General features: G+C 43.0%; 1 protein-coding gene across 24 annotated transcripts in view; it reads right to left on the bottom strand.

The window, feature by feature from the left end:
* RAD51B (RAD51 paralog B) overlaps nucleotides 1-18,786 on the bottom strand; it is a 682,929-nt gene that overhangs the window by 93,139 nt on the left and 571,004 nt on the right. For 4 of the 24 annotated variants that reach the window (XR_010600605.1, XR_010600606.1, XR_010600610.1 and 1 more), the window contains exon 1: nucleotides 11,741-18,786. This exon is cut by the window's right edge and continues 21,197 nt beyond it. The exons of 18 other annotated variants lie outside the window; for them this stretch is intronic. The gene's annotated coding sequence lies outside the window, so the exon portion shown is untranslated. Of the gene's footprint in view, nucleotides 1-8,545; nucleotides 8,662-11,740 lie in introns of all 24 variants that reach the window. 2 more of the 24 variants (XR_010600607.1, XR_010600609.1) reach the window with 1 other exon arrangement.

The raw sequence follows: 18,786 nt of genomic DNA, 5'->3' as shown, positions 1-18,786 counted from the left end.
AGTTTTGGCTTTCCTCTGTGAGTGTGCAGCATGGCTTTAGCATTGTGTGAGAGGTGAGGGTCACTTCAAAGCACAAGAAAGAACAAAAAGACTCAAGCAGCATCTAGCTTCCCGCTATTCTCACTGCAGGCCTCGAACTGGTCTCAACCAGCTGCTTATAACCAGTTTGAGCTCATGAAGGCCCTATTTCTCCACAGCACCACTGGCAGTACATAAGGAAGAATAGTCTACAACCAATGGCAGAGGAAAGGGAACTTATAACTCAGTGTTAATCCTCTTAGAAAGTGAACTGAGGCTCTACTGAGATTTTATTTCACTGCCTGGCAGATTTAATACTGCCCATTGGATCAAAGACACAATGCACTCTTTCTTAATTCTTGTTGAGCTCTTCATTGCTCTCCAAATGGCAGGAGGTCTGCAACGTCTTGTTAGGTCAGTCATTAAATACAAGGAGCCCAGTCCAGAAATTCACCAGGCACCAAATGCCAGGGTGAGACTCTGTCATCCTCCTAGCGCATAACTTCTGACCCTTTTAATTCCCCTTCACTCCCCTCTCCTTTAATACTCTAAAGGAAGAAGCACTGCAATTGATGGACAAACCCCTGCTGTAATGACTAGTAAAAAGGGCAGCTCCACGTTGGCGCTGATCCTGCCTTCATCTCACTGCATTCATTGTCCATGAGAACAGAAGCTGGATTAGAAGGGGGTTTAGAGTGCAGCAGGGCAATAAGATTAATAACTGCTCTGAGGTTCATTCATGATCAATTGAGTGTGTGTGAATCTAGGGAGGACCTTCTCTAAACAATGTGTGGTACTAGCAATGGCAGTTGTGGAACAGGAAATGTTACTTCAAGGTACAAGTGAAACAACTCGATAAACTAGGCCTACCAAATGCTGTTTTGCTTGCACAGATCCAATAGCATTCACCCCAAAAGATCATTATGTGCCTGATCCTTCCCCACTGAAGTTAATAGGAGCTTTACCATTCCCTTCAATGGGCACAGGATCAAGCCCTAGATGAGAGAAGGGGAGGATTACTGTCTGGAACTTTTCACTTTGAAGCAATTGGTCCAAAGACTTGCTAATGAGACGAGCAATTTACCTTAACAGGTTTGAAATACTTTAGCTACTTACAGATGCCAACCATTCTGAACTTTATAGGATCATCCTGATTGCAACAGATTTGTCCTAATTTCATATCCTGCAAGTTGCAACAATTCCCAAAACTATTTCATGCCAGCATAATATTGGCACATTGTGACATCATATAGTGACATGATAACTTTATGTCTTGATGCGGTCACTCTGTATTGTGATATAATGTCACTGTGATATTGCACAACTGTGTGACAACAATTTTGCAGTGACACCACGGTGAGATGAGACAACATAATAGATTTATCCTAAAGAACAAACAGCTGCATGTGTTAACCCTAAATAAGTCCAAACATTGTGGTACAACTGGCAGGACCTCCTTGAAGGTAGGGGGTATTTCATTCTTTTATCTTTGCCAAAGGAGGTATTAAATGAAGGTCAGCCAAAAATTAAAATGCCCTCAAAATATTAATTATTCAAACTTATTCAATTACTTTGTGTGTGACTTAATAAGCATGGACTGATCACACATATGATTATTTAATGACAGTTGGTTTTTGAGCTGGGTGTTTTGTTGTGACTGGTCAGGTAAATCACATAGAATTGCTTCTCTTTCCTGACTGGATGACCATATAAGAATTCCAATGTGAATTCTCACACATGGGACTATAAAATACAGTTTTCACATATGATCATGCATGTGATTGTGAAATTTGTTTTCTATGGGACGTCATGCCAATAAAACTTGATTGCTCAGCTGTTTTTATTAAGCTAATTAAATATTAATAGAAAATGTTGTGCAGTATCTGCACATGTTTTTCATGTAGTTCCCAAAGTAGCACCCCAAAGCAATGCTTCCTGAACACACTGACTGATGGGAGCTGTGGAGGAAAGGTCTTTTCTGCAAACAATGTCACAGCTTAAGTATACTTGGTGTTTCAACATACGGTCACACAGATGGATTTTTTGGGCAACCCAGCTCTGTTGGTAATCAAAGCCCTCCTATATACAGGACAAAGCGGGGTGATGGTTGCTAATGTGGGAACAACATAGAACATCAAGTGATTATCTAGAGAGATGATACTATTTTATATTTATACTGTATAACACTTTGTCCTGGAGCATTCCAAAGCAGTTTACAAACTACCTAAAGGAATCACTACATCCTTCACTGAAATGCAACCATTTCTGTGGTGGAATGCAACGGCTGTTTAATAGTGCACAGCAACACTACACAACAGTTTAGGACAGGAAGTGAAAAGAATAGTGTATCCAACTGAAAATTGCATGGGGGATTTATGATGTAGAACGTAATTCTCCAAACTTATATCTGAACGGTTAACAGTTGAGGGAAAGTGCTATGGGATCTTTAATCACCACATGTGGTCAAGACCCTGCTTAACAGCTCTTCTGAAACGTGACACCTCCATCCACCCAGTGGCCCCCAACACAATGTAGAGACACTTAGAAGAGAGAAGACAAAGGAGGGAGAGAATAGATGGACTTGTGCCATCCAAAGTATGGTCTTGGCAAGGTTGTGCCTGGCACCACAAACTCTGACCACCTGAGCAATTTATATTGGAATCACGGAGAAAGGCATATGGAAAACCAGGGTAGTTAAAAAACAAAAATAATAAAAGCAGTAAAAACCCACAGACCCTTGATTCTATTTCCCAAAGTGCCAGTGGCTTCTCTAGACTCTTCATGTATTGTTGGTGATCTACATAAGAATGGCCATACGGGGTCAGACCAAAAGTCCATCTAGCCCAGTATCTTGTCTTCTAGCAGTGGCTGTTGCCACGTGCCCCAGAGAGAATGAACAGAGCAGGTAATCAAGTGATCCATCCCCCGTCACCCATCCCCAGCTTCTGGCAAACAGAGGCTTGTATTGTTTTGACTGAGACCCTCAGCTAAGTCTTTGTAGTAGTTTTTAGTTCTCTTCTCTCACTGATTCATGCTCACAACTCCCTAGTAGCATTAATGGGAAATACACATATACACTGAGGAGAGAATGGACCCCTTAGAATAAGACATGATAACATATGGAACATTGGATGAGACTGGTAGTCAGATATGGAGTCTTTAATCACTACAGTGGGTCATTGGTTTAAAAACTAGACCAGGCCAGCATAGTAACCAAAAGGTGTTACTACCTGATGACTGTTAGGCAGCCTATATGAAATGATCTGGGTGTTTTTTAACTTGGACAGATGTGTACATCAGATCACCACCACAACTGGCACTAACTCTCCCCCTTAATAGCAGTTTCTGGACTGACTGGGCCACGGAGACATCACCTCTCACTCCTAGATGTGGTCCCTCCACACTTTAGGATTGAGACAAGTTAACAGGGCAATGAGGAGAAGCCTGCTCTGCTGTTCTGTTGATAAACAGAAGAATACATCAGCTTCCAAGGCAGTCATACCAGCACTAAAGTTACTTAAAAAATTAAAAGGGGCAGATGGTAGGAAATCTTAGAATGCTGATACTCCTGAGAAGGGAAGTGAGACTTGGGTCATTTGTAAAAATAGCCAGAATTATGTCTGTAGCTTGAGCAATACTCAATTTTTCAGTTTAAAAGGGTCCTCAGAGGCAGCAGCTTCCACTTGCCTATCCCAAGCTTTCCTATGGAGCATGGGAAAATAAGCCCATTGTGTCTGAGGGCCTTGAAAGGGAAAGGAGGCTTGTGAGGAGGAAGCGGGGGAGAGAGAAGTTAGATCTCAGCTTGAAGGATGGAATTAAACAGAAAACAAACACACATCATCCCCCTCCAACAGACACACACACACGCACACACACACACAGCCCTTAAACTCCGAGTGAACTTCGAAATCCAAGACTGGGCTGGGTTGAGGAGCCGGTGCTTTAAAAAAAAAAAAAAAAAACTTTGTAAGAAAAAAGCTGAGTGTGTGTGTCACACAAGCGGCTCAGGAAAAGAGCTGTCAAAAGCCCAGCCCAGTGTCTGGCTTTTTTGTTTCTGGTGAGGATTTTATAAATATTTGGAAGGTTGCGTGGGGGATGGGGGAGGAGGCAAGATAACTTTTGGGCCCTCACAGCACAGCAGTTTTCAAGGCCTGCTTTTCATTAGTATCGCCTAGCAACCAACTCATCTGCTGCAAATCTCATCACGCCCCAGCAAAGCATCCAAGGCACGCTAATCTTTTCATTTAATAGCAAAGCTGCTGTAATCTTTCTTCCTTTTCTCTTCTTAAACAGCAGACAACAACAACAATAATAATAATGATGATAAAAAAAGAATCCAGCCCTATTCCTCCTGCTACCCTCCCCTGACCAACTCTCACTGATCTAATGCTTTGCTGAGTTCCCACGTATGACCTGTGTGTGTGTGTGTGTGTTCTGACTGATAAGTACCATCTGCAAAGGGAAGCTTGAGTCCACTTTACTTTTTGTGCCATGCACGTTGGAAGGGGGGAGTATTTTGCAGGCTCTGTGCTGAGAGAGGGAGGCAGAGAGACAGCAATCAGGAGTTAGAATAGCTTAAACCAAACTCTGGCTTCAGATACTGTAACTGAGACTCCCCAGCAAGCAGGAGAGAACTGGTTTCATCTGGCATGTGTGTATGTGCGCACAAAGGAGCACCGTATCCCCTTTTGAACTGGAGTGAGCCTTGCACTGTAGCTGATGCGTTCTATTCACAGCCAGCTGCAAAACAAGGCAATGCTATGGAATCTCCCTGGGCTTTGCCCATCATATCACTGCTGAAAATGTCACCCCTTAGGAGGGGGAAGTGGTCAAACAAAATAAGAGTTGTCCCGAGTATCTGCCCAGAAATCAAACCCAGCTCCAAAATTTCCAATTTTTTTTTTGCATTTGACATTTAAGATAAATCCCCCCTGCCTCATTTTCAAGCATCTCTGCACTTTCAGATTCCAAAGGGAAGCACAAATATACCACAAAACAGGCCAAACTCACAGTATTTCTGAGCTGGTCAGAGGCAAGAAGGACCTGAAATCTTACAGGAAACCCAGGTCTCCTGAGATTTCTGGCCTTGCCTTTGCAGATGAAAGAGTCAGATACGCAAGGGTCCATGACACCTTCCCCTCATCTCCTCTCTCCTACCACCTCCTGGATATTTTTAAATGCCCCTCTCTCCCAAAACAATGAAGCTTTAAAGTGCTATTCTGAGATTACTCCATATTCCCTGATATCCTGCCCCTTGCCCAGCTGCATGCGGAATCTTCCTGAATAATAATCGCCATGTTTGGCACGATTCAGCAATTTCAGTTGTCTCCTCTTCCCCTTGGAGCTATCTGAAATTTCCCCAAGCTCAAGGCTGGCAGCATTTCTTGAGAAAGATGCTATAAAAGGAGCAAACAGGTGTGTGGGGAGTGGGGGGGAGGATTCTGAAATTGTGGAAGATGCTTCATGGATTTCAAATAAGATTGCACACTTTACACTACAGTAGATTCTTCAAACCCTGCAAGGAAGAGACCCCTCAGGTCACCATGTATATCAAGATAGGGGGCTTATAGTTATCACCTATTGCAGGCTCTCCATGACAGCAAAGTCCTGACAGGCAGCCCTGACAATAGAACATTCTAGAGCTAAATCAAAAGGATGGCTGCACAACCAGGGGAGGGAACCCTGAGGAAGCTCAACCAATCTCAGCTATATCCTCTGGCAACCACTTCAAAAGGTTTCATGGAGCGGAGCGCTCACAAGGAAATGAAACAAGACCCTTCATGCACCATTTATTGCGCCTCACAAGGAAAAACTGCCAGGTTTTGAAAAACACATCCACCTCCTCCCTCCAAACAAACTTCAGCGCTACCAGCTTCAGCACTCTTCATGCTGCAAACTTTTCCAGAGTCATCAATCAGGTGAAAGCCCTTTCCCCTGTGCACATACTGTGCTCTGCAACCATTATGGCCTGGCTCTACTCCCACAACCAACTGGAGACAGGGAAGCTCCAAATATGTTCTACAGGAAAGGAAATACAAACTCTGCCTTGGTTGTTTAATTATTTTTTTTTTTTTAAGTATTTCTTGATCCTCAGTGGTTCACTTGTTGACATGGCGTTCTATACTGCACATCGATGACTCATGTTTAAAGGGACAGTGTTGAGATGAACATTTAAACAATTTCCTTCACTCGTGTTACTAGTGACCCCATAGATGATTAAAAAGCTAACTGACTTTTCACAACTGAAGCAAGGTTTTGTGGTCACTGGAGGGGCAAAACATTTGGGACTCTTGGGAGGAGCAAATACAGCCTTGTCTCACCTCCTCTTGCCAGGAACTTGTGCTTCTCCCGGGGTGACTTCCCCTGCTATCAGTTCTTGTTCCCTCCCCACGATTATGAACTGAGGAGTGTAAAATCAATTCAGCTTGCGGTGAGTAAGAAGTAGCATGAAAGCCAAAGCAACTCTGTGCAGCAAGGCAGGTCTAGATGCCAAAAGAGGACAAGTGGGAAGTACAATGCCATTCAGAAACCAATGTGGACATGCCACTGTTCCCCCGCCTCCTTTTTTTTTTTTTTTTGGAGTGAAGTACCGTGATTGCCCTTTAAAAGTTGCTTCTGTTTTGAAAGGTTCTGCTAGCCTGAGAGATATGCCCTATCCTGAAAATGGGGAATATCAGTTGAATTGGTAATTTCTCTCAGACTAAGAGAAACATTTTAAGTGCATCCACTGTATCAGTAAAATGGCAGCTCTCATTAAGAGAAATCTAGGTGACATTCCGTTATGAGACAAAGTGTTTCTAAAACAGTTTTGAAAAAATCCCCCCGCACACACACACACTTGCAACTAACCATTGCAATTTTTCTTCTATTAAACCACTGATAATACAGCTTTCAGAGTATTTTGTAGTTAGAGAGGAAAATGTTTGTTAAGTTGGCAGAATATTAGCTGAGAGCAGGAAGGCGCTTGAAGCCAGTTAAAGAAGGTTACACAGGTGCTGCTGCTTCAAACTGAAGAAAAAATAAATGATCAGATGTTTGAGAAAAATAATCTAATATTTGGGACTCTTACTGCATGCATGTCAAACCACAAGCTTGCTTCAGCAGTGCTGCCCTCCTTTAACTAGCCAAACATCACACTGACATTCTTTTGTGAGTTGTGGTTTAGAGACACTGCCATATGCAAAACTGAGGTCTGCACAGTTCTTAGAACCAGTAACTATTTGTGTACATTCTGGTAAAATTTAGACAATCGTGCCAAGGTAAATCTAACATGCTAATGGGTCTGAGCTTTGGGATAGGTTTTACAGTCTCCTAAGATTTCACAGTTGTCATTTAAAACTGTTCCCACTCCCACCAATCAAGACAGTTTCAGTGTTTGGTGAAAAAGTAGGAAGATGACAAGAGTTTAAAAGCTGCCATTATAACACAAAACCTTAAAATAACAGGAGTTTGGAGCAAGCTTGACTACTATTATCACTAGAAATGGGCCCAAACCAAACCCTATATATGAGCATCCCCAAACTTTAGAAAAACTTGCCCCCAGCCCAAAACTGTATGTTTACTACTGCTATCACGTTTCTTAAACAGATGAGCTATCCTTTGTGGGTATATCTAAACTGCAGCTAGGAGCAAGCCTCCCAGCCCAGACAGACAGACTCACACTAATGGGGTTGGAGCTAGTGCGCTAAAAATAGCAGTGTGGGTATTGTGGCTCCAGCGGAGACTCGGGTTAGCCAACCAAGCTCAAGCCAAGGGGGCTCAGGTGGGCTTCAGAGCCCAAGCTTCCACCCAAACCACTAAGTCCACACTGCTATTTTTAGTGCACTAGCTCAAGCCTCATCAGAATGACTTTGTCTACCACCACTGGGAGGCTTGGGCCCAGCTGCAGTGTAGACATACTCAGAGAGACAGATATGATCTTACAGAGGAAACACAAAAACTGAAAGTTGATTTGGCACAGAAATAAGGCTAAATTAACCTTTAAAATTATTCTGGCTCACACAAAGTCTTCCTACTTTTTATGTGCCTGATGCCTCAAAATGCACTGTTCTGGGAGGTCAAAGATGCCCTGAGTTTTCTTGTATGTCTTCACTAGCAACGTGGCTGTGTAGTCGACAGCGCTGTAAAAAACCACCCCCACGAGGAGTAGTTCCCAGTGCTGGTACACTGTCTACACTGCCACTTTACAGCACTGAAACTTGCTGCGCTCAGGGGTGTGTTTTTTCACACCCCTGAGCGAGAAAGTTACAGCGCTATGAAGTGGCAGTGTAGACAAGGCCTCAGTGATTGCACAGAAAAGGTGCATAGGGGATCAGATTAGTCACAGGAGTTTGGATTGTTTAGTTTCTGTATATTGCATGGTTTTCAAAATTCCCCTTTATTAAATTATTTTATTATATATACACACAGCACAGGGTTTTGTACAGAACTGCCCAAGTTTAAAAAAAACAAATTGAAAATAAATCCCCCCAAACAAAGAAACCAAACCCTCAGAAATTCCATCCTGTGGAACTATACTGACACTCACCTGGATCATCAGATGGGTTGAGACCTTTAGAGAGTCACAGCACAGACCACTACTGCCTGCACTAATGGAGTAAATGATAGAAGTAGAAGGACGTTATCCTCTCTCTGGACCAGTCACTAGAGGAGAATGAAACATACTATTGCCAGATGGCAGAGGAATGCTGAGCACCAAAAATCCTGGCATCAGTTTAAATTTCTGGAAGCCAGTGTCCACTCTACTGGTTATACAGAGCCGTCTGCCCTGTCCCCCCAGCCTGTTCTTGTCTCCCTCAGCTACTGGCAGTCCCCCTCTACTCCCACTGCTCCCAGCCTGTCCCAGGTCTACTCCTATGCAGTGTTGCCAACCTCAAAGCTTGAGTTTTTGCTGATTGCATGAAAAGTGTAACCTAAAAATCACCAAGCGACAATTTGCTTCAAGCCCCCCTAATTTTTACCATTTCAAAAGAAAACCACCGAGGTTGGCCACATTGTAATAGCCACATCTCACTCACACATGGGCTGCTTCTGGTTTGATATCCCAACCCTGTCTCCCCACTGGCTGCCTCTCTGCCCGCCTGGATACATCCTGCTGCCAATAGGAAGCCCAGCTATGTAGGGACCAGTGGGGCTCTGTTCCCTACCACGTGGCTTCCGATGGCCAAGGGAGGAAGATTTGGTCCAGCTGCGCATGCACCTCAATGACAGCAGCTCATTCAAAAGGCTACCAGGTAGCAGCAAAGAGACAAGGACTGGGGAGCAACAGGGGTGGAGGGACAGTAATGTCACTTTCTTGTGACAAGATTTGGGTGATCTGTAGCCCCAAAAGTCGCCTGTTACTGATTCAAGACTTTTTGTCATCAAGGCCTTTCAAAAATAGCCCAATCAGAAAAAAACAAAACAAAACCCACATAGGTTGGGAAGCCTGCCCATTTGCATTCAATTCAGGCAGCTCCCTCCTTCTCCAGCTGCCAGGGTGCCAGCAGGGAGAATACTGAGAATACAGGAGAGAGACACTTTCTGTTATCAGTTCTGGCACCCAGTGCCACAGCTGTCCCTAGCAGCTGGGAGGAACAATTGCAGGAAAATCTTCTGAGTCTTATAATTTGGCCAAAGTTGGGTGGGTTTTCATGAGGACAAGAAAAAACTCCTCTCTGGGAGGAAGGAGATCCTCTCCCCAAGCCAAATTCCAAATCCCTGCTTCAAGCATGGAGGGACTAGAAATTGTAAAGAAAATGTCACTAAGAATTTATCACTGGCAAAACAACATATTTTCCCTAAACTCATTCTCAGAAACTGCTGAATTGTTTTTGCAGAAACTAAAAACAAAACAAAACAACCCTCCACCCCAACACACACACAATCTGGAACAGACACATGGCATGGAAATCTGCAGCTCAAATAGTTGAAGCTTGGCAAGTTATAAGCAGCTGAAAACTGGGTCATATAATGGAAAGAGAGAGGAAAACTTGACTATAAGTGACTATAGTTACCAGCTTTGCCTATAATAAACTACCGTTCCATTTCTTGTATCAGTGACAGTAGCAGCAAACACAGAACTGCCCAGAAGAGTCTGTGGGAGCTGATGAGAACTTCTTAAAAAATTACTTCAGACTTATTTATGTGCTAAATGTCCCCTGCAGCCTGGATAGTGAGGGCAGTTCTGCACATATTTCTCTGCTTGGCTCAATCTTCAGGCTTCCTTTGCAGGTCATTGCCTGGGCTTTTACAGACTAACAATAGCCTTTGCAGGTGTAAAGATAAGGATTCCCGTCTCCCTCCCCACACACCCCTCCTCTGAGGTCCCTCCTTTTGCAAAGGATCACTTAGCATAGGGAAAACAAAGCACAACAAAAGCAGGATTACTTGGGCAAATCTTTGTTTTACTAAAGCCTGATCCCAGATGTGCAGTACCTTCCTTCTTAACTTGTGTAAATTTGATTTTAAACATTAACTTTAATAAATGTTTTAAATCGGTTTTAAAGTTAATTTAGAGATGGTGAAAGGTGCAGCTCTGACAGCCCTGGAGACAGAGCTCCTCTCTTTATCCACAGAACAGGAACAACATGGATAGACCAGCAGCACTGGCTTCCCCAAAACGTTGGTCTGCCAATGTGTGTCACCCCAGAGGGACCAGGACTACAGGTGAGAGGGGAAGGCAATCTCCATGACTCATTCAGTCCCTGACCTCACTACTGAGACTGACAAAAAGGACATCGCTACTAACTGTGGTGGTGTATATTTGTGCCGTGGCCTCTTGCCCACTAAGAGCTGGAGTGAGATCCCCTAATTAATTTCACCTTAGCTACTGGACAGCCACCAGACAGTTGTGAGTCTTGTGCAGAATTGTAACTGTATTTTATTGTACTCATTCTTCATATAAGTGTGGAGTCATTAGTTAGGAATCCTCCAGTCCTTTACTTTCAGTTCTAATGAGAGACAGAAACAGAGTTCTAGGTTCTATTCTTGACAGTCTTTAGTAGCCATTTCACAGCTGTCTAGTCATATATGGCAGTGCTGGGTTAGTTTCTGTACAATGAAGTGAGCTAGATAAGCAACCCCACTTTGGAGTACCGATTGTTCACCTTGATCCACTTACTAAGATGGGAAAGAGTGCGCCCCAGTTGGACGTCTGTTTTTTTCTCTAGCTGGGTCTTCCTTCCTCCTAAAAGGGACAAAGTTACAGGACCTAGCTCCTTTAAAGGATCAGTCCTTTCTTAGCACCTTAATTTTAACACAATGAGAGAGGTTGCTAATATCTACAAGTTTTAGAGCAGGCTTGGGTATGAAACAGTCTGGAGAGTAGAGAGCTAAAGTGGGTGCACAATCTCTCTTCTCATCTGCTATTCCACTAAAATCTCTTCCCTGTTAAGCAGCCTACATATTTAAGATCCCTTTAAAAAGAGTCTCTGATGTACAATGTGACTCCTAGTGAGGAGTTACATCTGTGCATCAAGTGTAAAATACAAAGGGCAAAATGCAGAGGAAATGTGTAAAGTGGCTTAAGTTGGACCCCCAACACTAATTTATAATCCCTTACACATAGGTAAAATAGATACAAGCCCCTATACAAGGGAGCATAGGGTGAGTCTAAATTGGCGTAGCAGACCTTAAAGACCAAACATCTACAAAAACTCTTGTAGTACTAGGCAACCATTCTAAAGGTAAATCCATTGGCAGCAGTGCACAGGAAGCATTCCCTCCTCCCTCTCCACTGTACCTGTTCTCTTCATGCTTGTGAACTGGCCGTTTAAGGAAATTTACAAGAACCTTGGTCTCCCAGCACTTCAAAGAGCAGGAGTCTTGTACATTTCAATATCCTGCCTGCTGGAAAGAATGGAGCGGAGCTGGCTGCGGGTGTGGGGAAGGAGAAAGGAAGTGCCTGTGATCTAGAATATAACTGGTACATACAGTAGGTCTAATTCTTGCCCTATCTGCCTTGACGCAATGTGTCCCTTTCCTTCAGTTACTTTAGATAAACAGGAAAGAAAAAAAAATCAAATCACTGTTTGCCAAATGAAAAAGGACCAAACTAGTTAGGAGAGAAACCCTTATTGTTAAGTGTTCTAAAGGGGATTTCGAACAATAGAGAATGAAATATACTGTATGGAAAATAAGAGTTTGAAGAATGGAACTGCCACTGCTACTATGACCAGCTCATATAAGCACCACCAAAAAGTAGATAGCAGTTTTCTTGAAAGTTATGATATAAGAAGAATACTTTGCAGTTTTAAAAGCAAATGTTGTCAGAAACTCTAACAGCTTTACAAACATTAATTAACTAAGCCTGTGAAGTTCATAAATATTATTATACACATTTTGCTGAAGGAGAAAGTGAATCACAGAGGGTTGAAGCGGCCAGCCAACATCTCCAAGGCATAGCTGAGATTAGAACTCAGAAATCCTGCCTCCCATTGCCCTTCTCTAACCATTAAATTGTGTTGCCTTCCATTATTAAATATTCCTTAATTAAACTTGAATGCCTGCACTGTATCCAAAAAGTAGATGGAGCCTGGTAACAAAGGCTTATGTGAATGACGTGCTCTGGCCTCCACCAGCCAATCTACTTTCCTGCTGATTTTTTGCTAAGGGTGTGGGGGAGAAAGAGTTACTACCACTAAAAAGACACATTCTGCAGTTGAAGATTGTGAAATATTCCTCTTACCAATTATTTTTGTTTCTCTGACCCACAGGCCACAACTAAAAGTGTAATTCAGCCATCACCTCAGAATGAGTTTAACTCTTCTGTTTTAGAGAATTCTGTTTAGTTACACATGGAAGACAGCAAGCTAAATTCACCATTGGTGCTAGTGGGCACAGCTCCAAAGAAGTCAATGTAACTCACTTATGCAAGAGGTAAATGTGGTCCAGTGAATTTAATCTTTTATCAAGTATTTGAGTCAGATTTTATCATTTGGAGCATAGACATAAATAGGCTGAACAGATTCATTCATTTGGCCCGTTTCCCCACATTTTGTAGGTTGCTTTTTGCCTATGAATAAAAATTACCAATTTTATAAACTAATTTACCTCCCCAATCCTTCTGAAGTAGATATTATTATTTCCAAAATGAGTCAGAGAGGTTAAATGATTTGTCCAAGACCACTCAATGAATTGGTAGCAGAGTTAAGATAAAAATTCAGGAGCTCCAGGTCTTTAGTCATGTCATCTATTCTAGCCAATATACCATGCTGTACTCATTTAAAACCAGCTGTGTTGTATGATGCATTCACCTTTTAACAGGTTCATCCATAAACGACTCGCTATTCCTTCCAGCTGGTCCTTCCACAGGCAGGGTTGAAAAAGTTTCCCTACCACTGCCTATGCTGTAACTGTTCTGGGGTTAAGAGAGGACTTCCAGGGCTGTTAAACCAGTACTTTCATTTTTCCTTACCCATGACCATTCCCACATACAGCTGGAATTCCACTGGGATCCCTTCATTTCTTCATGGAGCAATGGCTGCTGTCTGCTTGTTGTCTCCTACTGACATCCTCCCCTTGCACCTCTGACTCTACACCTGTTTCCTTTTGTTAAACTCGATTGACAGCAGTATCTTTGTGGCACCTCCTCTCAGACTGGGGGGCAGGGGCAATGCTGTTTCTGAGAGAGGAGCTTCCCTCCCTAAAGTGGAGGCCAGTTAGGCCAGCACTTTCATTCATGAGCTACATATTCACTTTAAAAAGTTTGGAAACAACATGTTCTCCATAACATGAAAGAATGGAGAAGCTTAAAAGAAAATTCAAACCCCCAGACAGAAAATGTTTGCCTTACCATAAATCTGGGTATACTAATGTTGCTAATTCTGACATTGCACAATCAGTAGCTAACATACAAAAAACTGGAGACTGTGGCTCGGAGTCATCCATTTGTTAATGAAATAGGTTTTGGAAAATAAGTGTTGGCACATCATTAAAAACCCCCAACACATTCTTGTAGTAGATTGAACATTTTTCTTCTGAAAATCTGACTCCTGAGAGTAACAGAATGGGCTGGTACTCAACACTGAACAGCAGACATTTGTCTGCCATTATAAATTGATTTCTGGTTGGGAGAGGATGGGGGTGGAGAGTTGATTCTGTAGCTATTTTTTATTAATCCATCATTTGAGACTAGAAATAAAGTTATGCCTTAGTGTTGTGGCTCCCAATAAAAAAAGAAAGAGAAACTGAATTTTGACCAATCTGAGAATTTCAGTTTCTCCTCTCCTGAAAATTACATGACCCATGGCCCATTTTTAAAGCCAAATTTCAATCCTTTCCAGCCAGCTGTCAGGAAACCACAGAAGGGCTCGAAAGAGCACAAGAAATGGCTGGTTCTAATCTCGAGGAAAAAAAAAAAAGTGAGGGAACAAGGCAGCTACTTATGGCAGAATGTTATTTTTTCTTCAGTCCCTGCCTGCATATTTTCACAACATGTGTACTCTGTTACCCCGTCACTTCCCTGTTTTCCTTGGGTAAATATCTCCGCTTTGGCATAAAAGAAGCCCAGGGGTACTACTTGTAAGGGCTGCACTCGCCTGGATATGTTGTTTTTGAATTGAGCACACACACATCAGATACAATGGACACATTTCAAATTGGGAATTTAGCTATTATGGATGTTGCTTTTAGCTTAACCTCTCCAGCTGCTGGAGGGTTTGTGGACGGGGTAATCCTTTGCCAGATCTAGGGGGTTCATGGAGGGCAAGCATGACAGCCCACTCTGAGAATCCAGAGCACTCAACCCTTTTCCAGTGCAAGAGATCAAGGATGTAGAAGAGCACACCAACCCACTCCAAGTACTGAGCAGGGAGGAAATCCTCCTTGGTACAGAAAGCACCCTCTCTTTGTAAAATCAAATGCAAATCCTCCCCTGAGCAGAGAGAAAATAGATGGGTTTGAGCTGTGGCTTTGCCATCAAGCTAGCTGATGAAGGACATACAGAGAGAGAGTTCTGAATTGATTACACATTGCTCAGCCCCAATCCATGGCAAAGAGCCTACAGATGCCTCTGACAAACAAAACTAAAGGTGGATTATATATATATATATAAAATCCTGATTTACAAGTTCATCACAGGGGAGAATAAATACAAAAGGAATCTTTCCCCATCTTCTAATACAATAGACACTACATCATGATTATCTATATATCATAAAGACAATCTCATCTCTCCATCTATAGTAAGTGTAGTCCTACAGAAAGAAGGGTTAGATTAGACATGTGATCTATAGGAGGATTAGGTGCAGGATTGGGAATCAGGAAGTTCTGGATCTAATCCTGGCTCGGATACGGACTCACTTTGTGACTGGGGCAAGACACTTCACCTCTCAGCCTTAATCCCCCTCTGTAAAATGCGGATAACAATACTTTACTTCAGGACTAACCAGATAATGGGCCCGATTCTATAAAGGTATGGCGTAGTTCCTGACAGACACTTAAGTGCCCTAAACTCCTGCTAACTGCAAGGAGAGTTGAGAGCAATCAGTACAAGATTAGGTCCAACATTTGTAAAGTGCTTTTGAACATGAAAAAGTGCTACATACATGCTAACTATTATTATGAACTGCATGGGCGGCATGTGAACCCCCCCGTTCAGGGAGGCTAGCCCCTGGCCCCGCCCCTTTTGCCTGAGGCCTTGGCCCTTTTGCCCCCATTCCCTGACGGAGCCCCGAGCTGCCAGCCAACCCGCCCCGGGTGCCCCAGCCCACAGGCCGCCCCGGATGCCCAGAGCTGCCCTGCCCCAGCTGGCCCAAGCCCCAGGCTGCCGGCTGGCTGCCCTGCCCCTTCCCATCACATCACCCACTTTTGAATCCCTCCTCTCATTCAAGCTTCTATTCTTGACCTTCAGGGCCCTTCACAATTCTGCCTCTCTCTATTTATTCACTCTTGTCTCGTAAAACATCACTTTCCTGTCCCACTCTTCCACCAAGAGTGCCAGCCTCAACCATCCATCTGACCATTCCTCCCATAAGCTCCATGTTGTCTTGCAGGTTGCTCTGTATGGTTGGGGTACTCTCCTTGAACTGATCTGTAAAGCTGCTACCCTCTCTTTCAAATAAAACACTTGTACTATGACTCCTACAAGAAATTGGCTAATGTGACAGCAGAGCTGAGGAGCAGTTGGGGAAAACTGATATTTACACATTCAGATGATAGAAAACAGTAAATATAAATACATTTGTAAGAAACATATAAATCTGATTGTTTCCCTCTTCCCAGCCTTTCATATGCTGCTTGTCTTCTTAAATTGTAAAAACAATGGAGTCCCTTCCTGAGCGACGCCTCTTGAGTTATTCCATACTATGAATATTAAATAGTAGTAATTTTCCCTCCTATCACATTTGCTTGGAAGAAAACAAAGCTAGCACTTCTAGATACTAAGGGATAGATTCTGGCCTCTGCTGTGTGCAGGCTGTAAAGCCAGCTCAGCTGGCTACCCAAGGATTCACCTGGTGCATTAGAATCCCCTGTTGGCACAGGGCTGGTGTAGCTGTCTCTTTGCCTCTCCGTTCTCCCTCACTAGTGGCCACCACCCTTAGTATAAAGCATAGAAAGTGTGTCAGTGAATACCTGGGTAAACAGGTGGTGGCTAGATCACTGTCTGGAAACTGTTGTAACCAGGTGCATGATAGCTCAGGTCTTGAGGGTGCTCTAACTTGTGCCAGCAGCCAAACTGATTACCCAGCTAGTCATAGGATTGGAGAGATTAAAGACAACTTTGCCATCTCCTCTCTGAGTCTTGCACTGAGTGGAGCTTGGCTCATACCAACTATCTAGACCTAGAAGTTTTAGTATCTAACAGTAGTACTATACTAGAGATGGAAAAATCCTGCATGGTTTGGTTTTTCAAAAAATCTTTACTAGTTCTTAACTTTTGAAAGACACAATTGTCCCTAATCAAAAATGACTCCTCTCTCATTCCTACCCCAGAATAGAATGCGGAAATCAAAATGTTCCATGTTTGGGAATCAATGAAGCTCTAAAAAGTTTTATAGTGTAGAACCCACAAAGTCTTAAAACGGCTCTACAGATCAAAGCCCATGTTTTAAAAAAATGTGGTATGCAAAATCTCCACGCGGAGTTTGGAATACAAGCATCTTACATTTCTATAGCACCTTTCATATCCATATAGTTCTCAAAATGCTGTCTAAACTTTACTAACAGATTGAACAAAGTAGATCACTTAGGTAGGAAGTAATTTATCCACTAGTAAAATGCAGCCATCTCTGGAGTGAAACATATCAGCTTTTATAAGAAAGAAAACACAGGATCCAATTAAAATTACCAGGTGGATTTAGGACTTGTAGGGACATGGGGCAACAGACTCTAGGCACCAAATGAAATTTTATGAAAATTAAAAGAGCAAAATACAGGTAGCTTAGCTACACAATTACTAAGAAGGAAGACACGGGGGAAGGAGCTGGAGTATATCCATTTTTAAGTATCCGTATCTGAAACATTTAAACCCCAAAAAGTAGATTAAGTTAACTCCATGGGATGAATGTAATCAGGATAACAGGATAAAATGGCTAAGGGAAAACTGTAGGTTAATATCAACAAAAACTTCTTATTGGTATCAATCAATAGAATGAACAAAGCACTGGAAAACATACTTCAGGGAACCTTTCTGAGTTTGCTGGAGGATATGACTTAGCCCATCTAACAGGTTTTTCTATCTATAATATCTGTAGGTATGTCTGTATTGCGGTTAGCCTGGGTGATCGGCACCTGGGTTAACCTGGCCTGTGTGCGAACAGCCATACTGCAAATCATACTTGAGTTACTCTGTCTTCACTGGTGCTGTAGCCACATCTAATACCATCCATCCCTGTGTTTGCCGCTTGGGTTGTGTCTACACTGGAGCCAGAAGGTGTAATTTCCAGTGCAAGTAGACATACCCATGCTAGCCCTGATTGAGCTAGCAAAACAGAAGCATAGCTGCAGTGGGGCAGGCTAGCCACCCAAGTATGATCCCATCCGAGACCCTAGGCGTGTACTTGGGACAGCAGCCTGTCCCACCACCATGGCTATACTTCTATTTTTAGTGCTCTAGTACAGTTGGGGCTGGCACCTTCCAGCACTAGTGTAGACACACCCTAGAACTTCAGGGCATATGCCAGGGTTCTTTGTGCTGCAGTAAGCTTAGCCGCTCTATGATTCTTTCTAAGAGAACTGTGGGAGAACTTATTTCTGGACACGCAGGGGGAACTGTGGGAAGGCATTGGAGCACTAGCAGCACTCGAGTAATTTATCTTGTGTCCTCAAAACAAAGAGGGTGAGTTACCAGCACCCAGGCTCCAACCCATACCCCAAGGCTTTGTTAGCTAGCCCAGTTTGAAAACACCAGCAAACCTGGCTATCGGAGGGTTTTGTGTGTGGATGGGAGAGGGTTATGGGGTAACACCTGGGTAAGAGCCCAGGTTAACTCTTCAGAGAAGACGTACCCTTTGATTGTATGCATGATCCAAAAAAAGCACAAAGCCTGGCTGAGATTTAAAAAAAAAAAAAAAAAAAAAAAAGCAGCTTGTAACGTGCTATCAGGCATGCCTGCAAGAAAACCCAGAAGACAAGAACTAACTAGATAATGTGCTGCCAAGAGCCGATGTCTCCGAGATGCTGCAATGAGATTATACGGGCCCAGTTTGCACTGCTGCTGCATGTCCTGTGACTATATAGGGGATGGCTACTTGCTGGGGCTCATATATGACAACTTTCATCAGCCAGTTTTTCTCTTAAAATTAATGTTTTTAGGCTTGAGCAATGCAGCCCCAGGATACACAAAGC

The sequence above is a fragment of the Chrysemys picta genome, chromosome 4 (assembly GCF_011386835.1).
Source record: "Chrysemys picta bellii isolate R12L10 chromosome 4, ASM1138683v2, whole genome shotgun sequence".
Lineage (NCBI taxonomy): Eukaryota > Metazoa > Chordata > Testudines > Emydidae > Chrysemys > Chrysemys picta.
The sequence above is the reverse complement of the archived record's forward strand: the minus strand, read 5'-3'. Positions and strand labels throughout refer to the sequence as shown.